This window comes from Ovis canadensis, chromosome X, assembly GCF_042477335.2.
Source record: "Ovis canadensis isolate MfBH-ARS-UI-01 breed Bighorn chromosome X, ARS-UI_OviCan_v2, whole genome shotgun sequence".
Classification (NCBI taxonomy): Eukaryota; Metazoa; Chordata; class Mammalia; order Artiodactyla; family Bovidae; genus Ovis; species Ovis canadensis.
Window position 1 is genome coordinate 56,218,566 of NC_091727.1, and position 8,484 is coordinate 56,227,049.

The 8,484-nt window shown below is 41.3% G+C and overlaps 1 pseudogene; it reads left to right on the plus strand.

Annotated features, from left to right (window-relative positions):
• The first annotated feature begins 7,562 nt into the window (after positions 1-7,562).
• Positions 7,563-8,111, plus strand: LOC138929923 (serine/arginine-rich splicing factor 10 pseudogene; annotated as a pseudogene).
• The last annotated feature ends 373 nt before the right edge of the window (positions 8,112-8,484 follow it).

The following is an 8,484-nucleotide window of genomic DNA, read 5'->3' on the forward strand; positions in this document are numbered from 1 at the left end:
CTTTGGACAGTACCCCTGCAGAGCAACCTGGAACCCAAGCAGTGTAGACTGGGAAAGCACACACTGCCATGAGCTGGGGCAAACCCAGTGTGGTCCATACACTGCAAGCATTCCCTACACATGCCAGTGATATTTGTTTGCAGTGTTCCTCCCTCCACACAACACAACTGAACAAGTGAGCCCAAATAAGTGACCACCTTTGCCCCCTTGTGTTAGCGCATAAATTAGACACTGAAGAGACTTGCAAACAGAGGAAATCAGAACCAAAAAAGAAACGAAGAAGAGGGAATTGCTCTGGAAGTGACAGGAGCAACAGATTAAAACTCTGTAGTTAACATTGACTAAGCATTGGAAGGGGCCTATAGACCTTGAGAAGAAGTATAAGCTGGAACAAGGAACTATCTGAAACTGAAATGACCCCATACTGCCTTCAACAGCTCCAGAGAAATTCCTAGATATATTTTTACTGTTATCATTTAATTTTTTTTTAAATTTTATTCTTAAGTTCTTTATTACTTCTTTAATTTTTGTTTTTTAACCTACTATTACCTTGCAAAAAAGACCCTATTTTTAAAGCAAATTTCATATATATATATATATTTTATTTTTGTGACTGATTTTGCTATGTATTTTTAATATTGCATTTTGATAGTCTAACCTCTACTCTAGATTTTTAATCTTTGTTTTTGGGTATTTGTACCTTTAAGAATCTAATCTTCAGTACCCATTTTTACTTAGGGGTTTGATTACTGGCTTGATTGATCTCTCCTCTTTTGACTCTCCATTTTCTCCCCAGGTCACCTCCACCACCCCCCTCCTCCTTATCTTCTCTACTTTGTGAATCTCTCTGTGTGTTCCAGGCTGTGGAGAACACTTAGGGAACTGATTACTGGCTAGAATGCTCTCTCCCCTTTTGACTCCCCCTCTTCTCCTCCTGGTCACCTCTAACTCCCTCCTCCCTCTTCTCTTCTCCATGTAACTTAATGAACCCTTCTGGGTGTTGCTCACTGTGGAGAATCTTTTCACCATTAACCTAGATGTTAATGGCAGATTCATGTCAATGTATGGCAAAAGCATTACAATATTTTAAAGTAAAATATAAATAAATAAAACTTAAAAAAAAACTCAAATAGCCAAAGCAATCTCAAGAAAGAGGAATGGAACTGGAGGAATCAACCTGCCTGACTTCAGAGTATACTACAAAGCTACAGTCATCAAGACAGGATGGCACTGGCACAAAGACAGAAATATAGATCAATGGAACAAAATAGAAAGCCCAGAGATAAATCCTCACACCTATGGACATCTTACCTTTGACAAAGGAGGCAAGAATATACAATGGATTAAAGACAATCTCTTTAACAAGTGGTGCTGGGAAAACTGGTCAGCCACTCATAAAAGAATGAAACTAGAACACTTTCTAACACCATACACAAAAATAAACTCAAAATGGATTAAAGATCTAAATGTAAGACCAGAAACTATAAAACTCCTAGAGGAAAACATAGGCAAAACACTCTGACATAAATCACAGCAGGATCCTCTGTGATCCACCTCCCAGAGTAATGGAAATAAAAGCAAAACTAAACATATGGGACCTAACTAAACTTAAAAGCTTTTGCACAACGAAGGAAACTATAAGCAAAGTGCAAAGACAGCCTTCAGAATGGGAGAAAATAATAGCAAACGAACAACTGACAAAGAATTAATCTTAAAAATATACAAGCAACTCCTGAAGCTCAATCCAGAAAAATAAACCACCCAATCAAAAAGTAGGCCAAAGAACTAAATAGACATTTCTCCAGAGAAGACATACAGATGGCTAACAAACACATGAAAAGATGCTCAACATCACTCATTATCAGAGAAATGCAAAACCACAATGAGTTGCACCACAAGTGCAAAACCACTCAACACCACAATGAGTTACCATCACACTCTGGTCAGAATGGCTGCTATCAAAAAGTCTACAAACAATAAATGCTGGAGAGGGTGTGGAGAAAAGGGAACCCTCTTACACTGTGGTGGGAATGCAAACTAGTACAGCCACTAGGGAGAATAGTGTGGAGATTCCTTAAAACATTGGAAATAGAACTGCCATATGACCCAGTACCCCACTGATGGGCACGCACACCAAGGAAACCAGAATTGAAAGAGACACGTGTACCCCAATGTTCATTGCAGCACTGTTTTTAATAGCTAGGACATGGAAGCAACCTAGATATCCATCAACAGACGAATGGGTAAGAAAGCAGTGGTACATATACACAATTGAATACTACCAGCTATCAAAAAGAACACATCTGAATCAGTTCTAATGAGGTGGATGAAACTGGAACCTATTACACAAAGTGAAGTAAGTCAGAAAGAACAACACAGTATATTAATGCATATATCTGGAATTTAGAAAGATGGTAACAATGACCCTATATGAGAGACAGCAAAAGAGACACAGATATAAAGAACAGCCTTTTTTACTCTGTGGGAGAAAGCAAGGGTGGGATAATTTGAGAGAATAGCATTGAAACATGTATATTACCATATGTGAAATAGATCGCCAGTCCAGGTTCAATGCATAAGACAGGGCTCTCAGAGCTGGTGCACTGGGACAATCCTGAGGAAGGGGATGGGGAGGGACGTGGGAGGGGGTTTCAGGATGGGGGACACATGTACACCCATGGCTGACTTATGTCAATGTATGGCAAAAACCACTATAATATTGTGAAGTAATTAGCTTCCAATTAAAATTAATTAATTAATTTTTTAAAAACAAACAAAGACTTACTTCAAGTCAGGTAGTGTCAGTCCTTTGACTTTTTTGGTGTTTTTCAGTACTGTATTGTCTATTCTGGGCTTCTCAGATGGCTCCTGTGGTAAAGAATCCACTTGCTAATGCAGGATACATAAGAGATGTGGGTTTGATCCCTGAGTCAGGAAGCTCTCCTGGAGGAGGGCATGGCAACCCACTCCAGTATTCTTGCCTGGAGAATCTCATGAACAGAGGAGCCTGACAGGCTATGGTCCATAGCGTCACTAAGAGTTGGACACAACTGAAGCAACTTAGCATTCATGCACCCACATTGTCTATTCTGGATCTTTTGCCTTTCCACATAACGGTTAGAATCAGTTTGTTGATAACCACAGAATAACTTGCAAGTTTTGTATTGAAATTGCATTGAATCTATAGATCAAGTTGGGAAGAATTGATATAACAATAATGTTGAGTCTTCCAATCCATGATTATGGAATGTCTCTCTATGAATTTATATCTTATTTGATTTATTACATCAAAGTTTTATAGTTTTACTCATATATATTTTGTATATATATTTTGACTTTATGCCTGCTGCTGCTAAGTTGCTTCAATTGTGTCCGACTCTGTGCAACCCCATAGACAGCAACCCACCAGGCTCTCCCGCCCCTGGGATTTTCTAGGCAAGAACACTAGAGTGGGTGACTTTATGCCTAAGGTTTCTTTTTTGGTACTAATGTAAATGGGACTATTATTTTTTCAATTTCAAATTCAATTATTAATAGATGTTATGTAGGAAAGCATTTGACTTTTGTATATTAACTTTATATCCTGTGACTTTGCTATAATTACTTGGGAGTTTCTAGAATTTTATCCTAATAAAAAATGAATAATTTGGGGGATTATTCACATAGACACTTCCGAGGTCAGGGGCAGCGGCTGAGAGTGCCAGGCTGAGATGGCGCAGGAGCGGCCGAGAGGAGCTACCCCACGTCCTGAGGCCAGGGGTGGCGGCCAGGAGGAGCTAACCCCGCCCGAGCCCAGGGGCAGGCTGCTGAAAGGAGCAACCCCACGTCCAAGGAGCGGTGGCTGCATGGGAGCAGAAGGGCCGAGAGGAGCTACTCCATGTTCAAGGTCAGGAGGGGCAGCGGTGAGGAGATACCATTCGTCCAAGGTAAGGAGCAGTGACTGTGCTTTGCTGGAGCAGCCATGAAGAGATACCCCATGTCCAAGGTAAGAGAAACCTAAGTAAGATGGTAGGTGTTGCAAGAGGGCATCAGAGGGCAGACAAACTGACCATAGTCACAGAAAACTAGTCAATCTAATCACACGGACCACAGCCTTGTCTAACTCAATGAAACGAAGCCATGCCCTGTGGGGCCACCCAAGACGGGGGGGTCATGGTGGAGAGGTCTGACAGAATGTGGTCCACTGGATAAGGGAATGGCAAACCACTTCAGTATTTTTGCCTTGAGAACCCCATGAACAGTATGAAAAGGCAAAATGATAGGATACTGAAAGAGAACTCCCCAGGTCGGTAGGTGCCCAATATGCTACTGGAGATCAGTGGAGAAATAACACCAGAAAGAATGAAAGGATGGAGCCAAAGCAAAAACAATACCCAGTTGTGGATGTGACTGGTGATAGAAGCAAGGTCCAATGCTGTAAAGAGCAATATTACATAGGAACCTGGAATGTTAGGTCCGTGAATCAAGGCAAATGGGAAGTGGTCAAACAGGAGATGGCAAGAGTGAACATCGACATTCTAGGAATCAGCGAACTAAAATGGACTGGAATGGGTGAATTTAACTCAGATGACCATTATATCTACTACTGCGGGCAGGAATCCCACAGAAGAAATCGCGTAGCCATCCTGGTCAACAAAAGAGTCCAAAATGCAGTACTTGGATGCAATCTCAAAAATGACAGAATGATCTCTGCTCGTTTCCAAAGCAAACCACTCAATATCACAGTATATGCCCCAACCAGTAACACTGAAGAAGCTGAAGTTGAACGGTTCTATGAACACCTACAAGACCTTTTAAAACTAACACTACAAAAAGATGTCCTTTTCATTATAGGGGACTGGAATGCAAAAGTAGGAAGTCAAGAAACACCTGGAGTAACAGGCAAATTTGGCCTTGGAATGTGGAATGAAGCAGGGCAAAGACTAACAGAGTTTTGCCAAGAAAATGCACTGGTCATAGCAAACACCCTCTTCCAACAATACAAGAGAAGACTCTACACATGGACATCACCAGATGGTCAACACTGAAATCAGACTGATTATATTCTTTGCAGGTAAAGATGGAGAAGCTCTATACAGTCAGCAAAAACAAGACTGGGAGCTGACTGTGGCTCACATCATGAACTCCTTATTACCAAATTCAGACTTAAATTGAAGAAAGTAGGGAAAACCACTGGACCATTCAGGTATGACCTAAATCAAATCCCTTATGATTATACAGTGGAAGTGAGAAATAGATTTAAGGGCCTAGATCTGATAGGCAGAGTGCCTGATGAACTATGGTCAGAGGTTTGTGACATTGTACAGGAGACAGGATTCAAGACCATCCCCATGGAAAAGAAATGCAAAAAAGCAAACTGGCTGTCTGGGGAGGCCTTACAAATAGCTGTGAAAAGAAGAGAAGAGAAAAGCAAAGGAGAAAAGGAAAGATATAAGCTTCTGAATGCAGAGTTCCAAGGAATAGCAAGAAGAGATAAGAAAGCCTTCCTCAGTGATCAATGCAAAGAAACAGAGGAAAACAACAGAATGGGAAAGACTAGAGATCTCTTCAAGAAAATTAGAGATACCAAGGGGACATTTCATGCAAAGATGGGCTTGATAAAGGACAGAAATGGTATGGACCTAACAGAAGCACAAGATATTAAGAAGAGGTAGCAAGAATACATAGAAAACTGTACAAAAAAGATCTTCATGACCAAGATAATCACGAAGGTGTAAACACTCACCTAGAGCCAGACATCCTGGAATGTGAAGTCAAGTGGGCCTTAGAAAGCATCACTACGAACAAAGCTAGTGGAGGTGATGGCATTCCAGTGGAGCTATTTCAAATCCTAAAAGATGATGCTGTGAAAGTGCTGCACTCAATATGTCAACAAATTTGGAAAACTCAGCAGTGGGCACAGGACTGGAAAAGGTCAGTTTTCATTCCAACCCCAAAGAAAGGCAATGCCAAAGAATGCTCAAACTACCGCACAATTGCACTCATCTCGCATGCTAGTAAAGTAATGCTCAAAATTCTCCAAGCCAGGCTTCAGTGAACCACGAACTTCCAGATGTTCAAGCTGGTTTTAGAAAAGGCAGAGGAACCAGAGATCAAATTGCCAACATCTGCTGGATCATGGGAAAAGCAAGAGAGTTCCAGAAAAACATCTATTTCTGCTTTATTGACTATGCCAAAGCCTTTGTGTAGATCACAATAAATTGTGGAAAATTCTGAAAGAGATGGGAATACCAGACCACCTGACCTGCCTCTTGAGAAACCTGTATGCAGGTCAGGAAGCAACAGTTAGAACCAGACATGGAACAACAGACTGGTTCCAAATAGGAAAAGGAGTACATCAAGGCTGTATATTGTCACCCTGCTTATTTAACTTATATGCAGAGTACATCATGAGAAACGCTGGACTGAAAGACGCACAAGCTGGAATCAAGATTGCCGGGAGAAATATCAATAACCTCAGATATACAGATGAAACCACCCTTATGGCAGAAAGTGAAGAGGAGCTAAAAAGCCTCTTGATGAAAGTGAAAGAGGAGAGTGAAAAAGTTGGCTTAGAACTCAACATTCAGAAAACGAAGATCATGACATCCGGTCCCATCACTTCATGGGAAATAGATGGGGAAACAGTGGAAACAGTGTCAGACTATTTTTGGGGGCTCCAAAATCACTGCAGATGGTGACTGCAGCCATGAAATTAAAAGACACTTACTCCTTGGAAGAAAAGTTATAACCGACCTAGATAGCATATTAAAAAGCAGAGACATTACTCTGGCAACAAAGTTTTGTCTAGTCAAGGCTATGGTTTTTTCCAGTAGTCATGTATGGATGTGTGAGTTGGACTGTGAAGTAACCTGAGCGCTGAAGAATTGATGCTTTTGAACTGTAGTGTTGGAGAAGACTCTTGAGAGTCCCCTGGAGTGCAAAGAGATCCAACCAGTCCATTCTAAAGGAGATCAGTCCTGGGATTTCTTTGGGAGGAATGATGCTAAAGCTGAAACTCCAGTACTTTGGCCACCTCATGCAAAGAGTTGACTCATTGGAAAAGACTGATGCTGGGAGGGATTGGGGGCAGGAGGAGAAGGGGACAGAGGATGAGATGGCTGGATGGTATCACTGACTCAATGGACATGAGTTTGAGTGAACTCCACGAGTTGGTGATGGACAGGGAGGCCTGGCATGCTGCAATTCACGTGGTCGCAAAGAGTCGGACACGACTGAGCGACTGAGCTGAACTGATTCACGTAGACAATCATGCCTATCTACACACAAAGAAAATTTTATATCTTGTTTCCAATTTGTATACCTCATATATGTTTTTCTTTACTTAATGCATTAACTAAGATTTACAGTGCTGAATAGGAGTGATGAGAAGTGCATCCTTGACTTTTTAGCAATCTTAGAGATAGAAAGGATAGTTTCTCACCTTTATGTATGATGTTAGGTGAAGGTTTTTGTAGATTTAAAAAAATCAAGATAAGTGTGTCTGAGGAGGATTCGGTGCCGAAGTTGCGGACGGTTTGCTAAGCCTATTAGTGTCCCTGCAGAGACTCAACGCCGGCATCATGTCCCGGTACCTGCGCCCCCCCAACACGCCTCTCTTCGTGAGGGACGTGGCCGACGATACCAGGTCTGAAGATTTATGTCGGGAATTTGGTCGTTTTGGCCCTATAGTTGATGTGTATGCTCCACTTGATTTCTACACTCTCCATCCAAGAGGATTTGCATATGTTCAATTTGAGGATGTTCATGATGCCGAAGATGCTTTACATAATTTAGACAGAAAGTGAATTTGCGGACGCCAAACTGAAATACAGTTTGCACAGGGGGATCGAAAGACTCCAAATCAGATGAAAGCCAAGGAAGGGAGGAATGTGTATAGTTCTTCACACTATGATGATTATGACAGATACAGACGTTCTAGAAGCCGAAGTTATGACAGAAGAAGATCAAGAAGTCGGTCCTTCGATTACAACTATGAAGATCTTACAGTCTTAGAAATATACCGACTGGAAAACCACGGCGTAGCAGAAGCCATTCCGACAATGATAGATTCAAACACTGAAATCAGTCTTTTTCAAGATCTAAATCCAATTCAAGATCGCGGTCCAAGTCCCAGCCCAGGAAAGAAATGAAGGCTAAATCACATTCTAGGTCTGCATCTCACACCAAAACTAGAGGCACCTCTAAAACAGATTCCAAAATACATTATAAGTCTGGCTCAAGATATGAAGAGGAATCAAGGAAAAAAGAACCACCTAGATCCAAATCTCAGTCAAGATCACAGTCTAGGTCTAGGTCAAAATCTAGGTCAAGGTCTTGGATTAGTCCTAAGTCCAGTGGCCACTGATAGTATAAACCATGATATTTTTAGGCATGTATCATTCATTTACTCATAGTTTGGTTTACTTAAATTATCAGGAATACAATGTTGCAATGATGCTTAAAAAACACTTGTCAGTTTTCCCTGTACCAGGCAATGGTTAT